Here is an 8,832-nt window from a genome sequence, read left to right on the forward strand (position 1 = left end):
GGATATGATGGAACATATATGGTTTTATCCTAATAACTTGGCAATGAAATTTATATTTCAATTCTTGAATAAATTTCGATTGAGAAGTCAATTTCGAAATGTGTAGAATTGAGTGGGAGTTAGGAAATTCTCATGTGAAGACATGGAATTTAGTGGGAGCTATCATCCTTGAATGTATAAAACTCATTACTCATTAAAGAATGACGAGCTAATACCTTCTTTCATAAAGCAGCTTTTGAGTTTTCAATTCTGGATGAAAATGGACTATGATGAATCCAATTACATCAAGGGATGTTGGATTAGTATTAAGAGATACACATCGTATCAACATTCACATAGGTTATTCATATAGATGAAAATGGAATTACCATTATGATCATGGTCGTTCATTGAATCTATGAACGGTTGATCTCATGATTATTAGTAACTAATGTTTCCGCCATTAGAATAATCATGTACATGTCCAATTATGAATCATATGCATAAGAGCATGATGATTGATTGGTAAGCCATAATAGAAACGTCATGAATTCTCAAGTATAATCTGATGAGCGATTTCGGTGTTTGTTTGACTAATACTCCATTATGTGATAAGAGGTTGCACATATTATAGAAAGTCCGAGCACATGTGAGGATTTATGAGAATCCCAGATCTTTCAAGCCTAGAAAGAGAAATAAGAAGTTTTTGGAAAGATGCTTAGTTGAATAAGAAGTTATTCAAAAATTAATCATTCCTAGTTAAGCTAGGACTTGTGAGAAGTGCTAAAGCTAATAATCTTGACAAATTGTTACAAGATTCTACAAAACATATACCTAGTGCATTGTGTGTGGATGGAATACTTGATCAGTGCAAGTTATTTCATTCATCACAAATTCGTTCGTTATTTGATAGTCGATAAGAAAGTTCTTTCAAGTTAAAGAACCGAAACCAAGGTCGGAAACCTTGATGTGTACTTGGTAAGTTTCATGCTATAAGAGAGAACATGAATGTGAAGGAAATTGCAAGTGTAAGAAGTTTGAACACATGGACACATGGCATGTTAAACTTCTATTGCAATCAATAAGTGTTTACACTTCCGATATACATCACAAGGTTGTAATATGATATTGACTACCCGAGTGTGATGTCGACATTTGTCGTTTGAGTTATTATTAACTCACCTTGTACATTGTTATATCCAAACGAGTTGTGAAGACAATTGAACCCCGTTAAAGTGAACATGGATTAACATTGTATTCGCCCATAGTTACTTGTATGAGGTGACGTCTCGAAGTGACTAGAGTGTGATGCGATTGATGGCAAGTTCAAGTGCCATAGAGTCATGTGAGATGACTAGTCGATCACATAGGCAGACTGTTAGGAACATTTTGTCGGGCCTAATGACCGCTTATAGAGTTCTGGCAAATTTATATAGCCTGGTCGTGGCAAGAGCTACTATAGTATTCAAATGAGTCGATTCTTTTGACTAAAGACTATTCACCTAAGATGGCACAGTTTCAGATTAACTTTGATTTGTGTTACTACGACCTTCGTAAATGGGGTCAAATGGGCATATTTTGGGTTATGATGGCTGTGGCTAGTCGAAGGGAATGAGTGCGATAGGAATTGTCCACCCCTAGTCAGGGTTATAACAATATCTCAGGGCCACTCGAGGAGTAATGAACTGGAAATGCGTGGCCACGCTCGGAAAGTATCTATGATAGATAAGTCCGGTCAATCAGTTATTCTCCAGATCGGGGAAACCACTCTCGATAAGATCACTTGCAAGTACGACCTGAAAGACACCTTGCATTGAGTGGGAGATAGAAATAGGACAAGAGAATTGGTGACGCACACTTGTCGAGGACAAGTGGGAGATTGTTGGAATATGTGTCCTCCGACAATAATGCTATCACGACTGTTGATCATGATGATCACATGTTTAAATCTCATTATAAATAATACAATTGGGAAGTAATATTGTTTCATCAATCGGTCAACATATATCGGTAATGATTGGTCGACTAGAGTTTGACATTACTCGTCGACGTGGTGATCGATTGACCCCCTAGGTCATACCTATAGGGCAACACTCTTAATTGATTATTTAATTAATCGTATAATGTTACGAGTTAATTAAATTACTTGAAAATTGACGGACGATTTTGGAAGTAAAATTTACGTATCAAATTGAAATGTGATTAAATGAGATACGGTCTGAGTAATTGAATTGTATCATTACTCGGATGAAATTAATGTTTAAAGAAACAATCGAAATTGAATGAATTATTATAAATACAATCTGTTGTGATTTATAAATGGTAAAATATTTTGGCACAAGTAATTATGAAATTACTAAGTCGATTTTTGTATGTGACGTATTTTTATTAATACGTTGATTTTTAATATGTTAAAAATACATAACAAATTTATGTCACATATGACATGTGACATATTGACAATTGACAAAAATAATATGGAATCCATATTATCAAGTGGGCCGAAAATTAGAGGGTTTTTAAGCTAATTATATGTTGATTGTAATTAGTGGAGGGCATGATGATTACCCTAGTCACTAGCCATGCAACCCTATTGTTTATTGTGAAGAACAATTTTTCCATGCATTGGCTCCCCAAAATCCCTCCTCTTACACGGTTTTGAGAAGACAAAACCCATCATGGTTTTTCTATAATTTTTACCTAATAATATACAAAATGTTGTAAATTATCATTCAATTCATTCACTCATCCAAAATACAATTTCTAGAGAGAATAAAAATCCTCCTCTTCTTCTCTCTATAAACCGAAATATTTAAGTGTTTATAAATATTTTTGGTTCAATTTTCTACTAATTAATATTCTACTAATAAATATTGAAAAAGTCTTTTTTATCAGAAACCTTAGGGAAATAATTAGGGTTCTAAGTTTGTTCGGTATTTTATACAATTTATCTTCGTTCGGTTTTTGAGCCTTTCTCTGCAATTTCGGTATTCCCTCTATTCTTATTCAGTTTCATTGCCTCATTATCGTTTGTAGTATAGAAATTGCTAGTTAGTTTCCAAAGCCAATATTATAGTTTTATGTTATTTATTTGTTTAATCGTTTCAAACATGAATTCAGTAGATTTATTAGTCAATTTTATTGTTGTTATCGTTCCTAGTCTGAGTAGCTAATTTCTTCGTGCTAGGATGTAGGGTAATTATAGTGTAGGCGGCATTAGAACTAGGGAACCTTAAATCGCACGCCGGTCGATCGACTGGGCTCCCTGGTCGATCGACTGGCCACGTGAGTTGTGTTTCGTTTTAATTGTTTTAATTGTTAATTTTGACGAATCGAATGCATGCGACTAGTTAAATGCTTAGTATATGACCGACCCATTAGATCGAAAGATGGGGAAGGTTGTTAGACCACCAATTAAAATGACTAAACTATGCTGAGATCGAAAGATAGGTGAAGTTTAGATTATTAGTCACTTTTCAGGACGAGAGTCAGTACTAGTGATATTAGGGACCCGTAGCGAGATCGGAAGATGCTACTTGTTAAGAGTGGACCGAGAGGACCTCTTGTTTTCCCGCCTCATGTGTTTGATTTAGACCTACTTAGTATGCTGCCGCCAAAACTATAGTGAACCGACCATCCTTGCACCCTCTTAATATCTGTTTTCATCCGTTTATTTAGTTTATTGTCTTTTATTTGCTCATTAGCTATAGATCAATTCAAAACAACCCCCACATACTGTTACCTTAGACTAAATATCAGAAAACTATTGATTACATTTTCCTCTCTGTGGTTCGACCCGACTGCCACTATCTATATTAGTAGTTGGAATTATAAATTTATTTTTGGTGCTTACAACGACAGGCATCAGGTAGTCTTACTTATATCTAGTTAATATTAGTAAGGTTGTTGGGTAAGTTCTTGGGTGGATTAAGGAAGGAGACCTTCTACTTTGGAGGTTGGTTTTTGGAGGATCTTCCATATTCATATAGCTCAAGAACAAACTAGTAAGGTGAACTAGTTTGTGCCCTTTTTACCACTAAATCAATGTAAGAAATTGTTTTTCCTCATACTTTCATTTTTATGCTTTCATATTAGCATGCATGTTACATAGATCACCTAAATGACAATTTATGAGATAAATTAATTTTATTAGAGAGTCTAATATGGATCTATGATCTTTCAATCTGCACACTCATCTAACAACATCAAAGCTTCTAGTGGATCCTTAATCAAGGAATCCGACCATAACTCATAAACAGACTCGTCAACAATATCAACTGAATAACAAGTATCATTTATCATTGGTCTGGCAAGTGTACTAGGCAAACTGAAAGTGATGGCATCATCCCCGACTACAAGAGTCAAACGCCACGCCCTTGTTTGATATCGATAATGGCCCCAGCTGTATATAAGAATGGTCTTCCTAGTATAATTGGGGTCCGGGTATCCTCAGCTATGTCTAAGACAATGAAGTCTACTGGTATAAAGAACTTGCCTACTTTAACAGGCACGTCCTCTAGGATACCTAAGGGTCATCTAACAGATCTATCAGCCATCTGTAAGGTGATATTAGTCAATTTAAGGTGACCCATATTAAGTTTCTTGCAGACAGAAAGAGGCATGACACTGACACTGGCTCCTAGATCACAGAGAGCCTTATCTATCACTTTGTTCCCTATAGTAAAGGTAATAGAGAAACTATCCGGGTCTTTCATTTTCGGTGGAGCTTTATTGAGAAGTAAGTTACTAGACTCTTACATAAATGCAACAGTCTCGAATTCACTAAGCTCTCTCTTACGCGTTAAAATGTCTTTCATAAATTTTGTGTAAGTAGGTACCTGGGTAATAAGTTCAGTAAAAGGGACGGTTACCTGAAGATTCTTGACGACGTCCACAAATTTACCGTACTGTCGCTCGACATTAGCATCTTTCAGATGTCCCGAATAAGGAATTCTGGTAACAAAACCGGGTCTACGACTTTCTCTTTACCTTTCTCAGAACGTGGCATCCTCGCAGCAGGGGAAAACGACACAGCAGCGGGAATAAGATTTGAAATAGAATCGCCGCTGGTATAAGTACTCGATCGAGTACTATTTCCACTCGATCGAACGTTTTCTTCGACCAGATAACTTGATCGAGGAATGCATACCTCTCGATCGTGGTCATCAGATTTGACACAGTTCGATCGAATGTCTGAGTTACTAGATCGAACGTTTTCTGTGGACAAGTTACTCAATCGAGTACAACAATCTCCTCGATCGAGAATATCACAATGAGCAGCTTTCGATCGAATGACTGGGTTATTCGATCGAGTATTTTTGGAGGGCAGATCATTCGATCGAGAAGAAGTATCACTCGATCAAGTTATGTGACGATGCTCAGCAGGGGCATCGTCAATTAACTCCTCCAAAATAATTTCCGAGATATCGTCAGCAATTACATCGTCATCTTCCGGCATTTTGGGTCCATCATAGGTAAGACCACTTCGGAGATTTATTGCATTGATCGGATCATATTGAGGTGGGTGATTCACTTGACTTTGCTCGGATGTAAGTTGCGCGACTTGGTCTTGCAACTGTTCTATAGAGTTGTCAACTTTGTCCGACTTTGTTTCAAGTTGGAGTGCTAAAGTTAGCACCAAAGACTTCAACTCCGCAATTTCAACAATTGTAGAAGGTGAATCGACTTGTTGCGGCATCGGTTTAGAAGGATTAGAGGTACTTGGCATGGTCAAATTTTCATAGAGTTGGCAGAACGGGTCTCCTTGCTTGAATTGTTGGTAAGCACGAACTCGCTCTACATCCGCCATGCAAGTAATAGGGTCGTGGCCTTCTGTACCGCATCTACCACAAACTACCTCCTGCTCAATTATAGCATGGACTTGCTCATGTGCATCCGAAGATTGTAAAATCTCCGCATCAACAAACCTTCCATTGGGACTTTTCACTCCGGCCACTAAAGAATCACTTGCCCGTCTACTTCCTCTGGGATTCCCGTATTAAGCTACATGAATGGCCATTTCCTCAATAAGACGTTATCCTTTGTCATCTTCAACATTTTTCTAGAATCTCCCTTTGGCTGCATTATCCAACACAGCTCTTTGATCATCATACAACCCATTGTAAAATTGGGTGCATAAGAACCATCGTTGGAAACCATGGTGAGATACAGAACGAACCAACTTCTTGAACCTAGTCCAGGCTTCATTCAAATCTTCAGTGGCCAATTGTGTAAAAGTGGTGATTTGGCCTCTCAGCATATTAGTGCGCTGTGGTGGAAAATACCTTCTGTAGAAGTCTAAGGCTAGGGAATTCTAGTCAATAACACCAGCAGCTAAAGGGAAAATGCCTTCTGTAGAAGTCTCTCAACCATTCCCGGGCGTCATCAGTCAAAGAAAAAGATAAAAGGACTCCCTTGACCCTATCCTGTGTCACCCCATCAGATAAAGGAATAGTAGAGCAATACTCTGTAAACAGCTCTATATGCTTACATGGATCCTCGCCAGGTACCCCCTTGAAGAGATCTCTCTCAACTAACTGTATATAGGATGGGTGAATCCCAAAGGTCCCTACGTCTGTAGTAAGAAGCAGAAAACCTTTAGGCAGAGAATCCACCGTAGGTTCTGAGTGACTGGCGATGTTCGGCATCTTAGCAAGTAGAGTTGATAGAATGGCAGGTATGACAATGTCCTCTTCTAAGACAGATTTCCTACAACACTATTAAAGCACTAGAAAAATATGAGATCAGTCTCAGGGAATGAATTCCTTGAGACGAGAGACAGACTAAAAATAAAGCAAGAAAATTACATCACCTCCTCGGCAACGGCGCCAAAATTTGATACCGTCGTTTAGTACCAAAAATAAATACCTAAAACAACTAACAGAAGTTAGTGGAAGTAGGGTCGATCTCCACAGGGAGATGGGAAAATGTCTGCTAAACTAAGTCCGTCTAGATAACTATTTCTTGGGGGTTTTGAAGATTTGTTCTAAACTACGGAGATTAAAAGAGAAATAAAGTAAAGAGGAATAAAGCAGAAAATTGACGAGTTTACCAGGTAAATAGAAACAGCTAAGACAGTCGGTTCACCATGATTCTTAAAGAGTCTAGTCTAGGGTCTTAGGTCAATGCAAATCCGGTCTATAGGGTAGTGAAAAGGTCCTTCCGGTCCGCTATTCGCTCTAAAACATTACTAACTTAGCTTCCGTCCTCATTAGAATGCTCTAATGTTCACTACGGCTCTTACCCCTTCCAATATTCCGATCCAGGTCAAGGTGTACCAAGGTTAATCATCTAATTGCGTCAACTCAAGTAGACAAGAACAATTAATTACAGTGATTAACAACATAGATCTAATTCGCACTAAATCATAATCACCTATTCATAATTCCCTTAAAATCATGGATCTCCTATGTCCTAGCAAAAGGGTTTAGCTATGCATAATTATTGAATAAACAACAATAACACATGAACTTAAAGAATTCAACATAGTAAAAAGTCTAAGAAGAGAATAAAAAGAATAGAGATTAAAGGAATAAGAAAAATAAAGCAAAATAACTGATTAAGGGGAGAGAATACCGATTACAAGGGAAGAGCTATAGAGAATTAGGTTTTCAATTGTAATGTTCTAAGAAAGAGTTCGGGAGAGAGAGAGAGAGAGAGAGAGAGAGAGAGAGAGAGAGAGAGAGAGAGAGATCGAAGAAGAGAAGATACCTCCTAATGACTGCCGTCATCCTTATTTATTCCTAATTACAAAAGGAAATCTCGAAAATAAAACAGAATCTGCATAAAAGACCAAAGCTCTCGATCGAATGAAATGAAACTACTCGATCAAGGATGAAACTCGGCAAACCGTTCGATCGAGTAAACAGGGTGCTCGATCGAAGACTTCAAAAGACGGCCATCTCGATCGAGTAAAGGCAGAACTCGATTGAGGAATTCCAAGAGAATAAAGCATTCGATCGACCATTTTAAGTAGCCAAATGGGTTGATCGAGCTATATCAGCACGGGTAGATTTCTTGAACACCTTCCGAGGCCACTTCACGCATCTTCAAGTAATAGATTCCAAGCTCTGATTCCTCCTTTTCCTAAATGCATGAGATTGGGACAGGTTTAGGCTCGATTTCGCTGCTTTCTGGTTCATACTTGCAATTAATACAAGACAAACCAAAGTAGACTATTCGGGGGCATTTGTAGCTAGATGCCACATAAATAACATAGAAATAATCACCAAACCCACCCAACTCACAATTGCTTATTTAATTCCTATTTATTCATATAGACAATAAAAGATGTGGGGACGGGTCTAGGGCTCTCCTAGGGTTTCTATCTTAGGGTCTTTGTTCTCTCCTTGTTCTTGGGGCGTTTTCTCTCGATTTTTATTGTGAGTTCCCCTGTGATCGTCGTTTGCTTTGTTTCGTTCTTTGTTTTTTATTCTTTTGTCTCTTTGTGCATGTACTGATGACAGGTTCTACGAGGGGCTATCACCGGGAAGGGAAAGAGCCGATGGGGTCGGAGATTGACTTGTTCGAATGGGAGGAGGATGGCAGTGAGACGAATGGAAATAGGAAGGTGATGCTTGTGGGTAAATTATGGGTGTCGAGAGCGATAAATGTGAAGGCCGCAATTGAAACTATGATCAATCTATGGAACCCGTCTTCAATGGTTATGGGCAATGTCATGGACGTGAAAGAGAAAATCTTCATCTTCCATTTCGACGCGGACCGTGATAAAGCTAGGGTTTTGGAGGGGCAGCCGTGGCATTTTGATAAGTTCCTTTGGTGCTTCAACGAACCTAACTTGACGGGTAAACTTACTGATGTCCCACTTTTTCTTTTCCCAATCTGGTCTAGGAT

The sequence above is a fragment of the Silene latifolia genome, chromosome 6, assembly GCF_048544455.1.
Source record: "Silene latifolia isolate original U9 population chromosome 6, ASM4854445v1, whole genome shotgun sequence".
NCBI lineage: Eukaryota > Viridiplantae > Streptophyta > Magnoliopsida > Caryophyllales > Caryophyllaceae > Silene > Silene latifolia.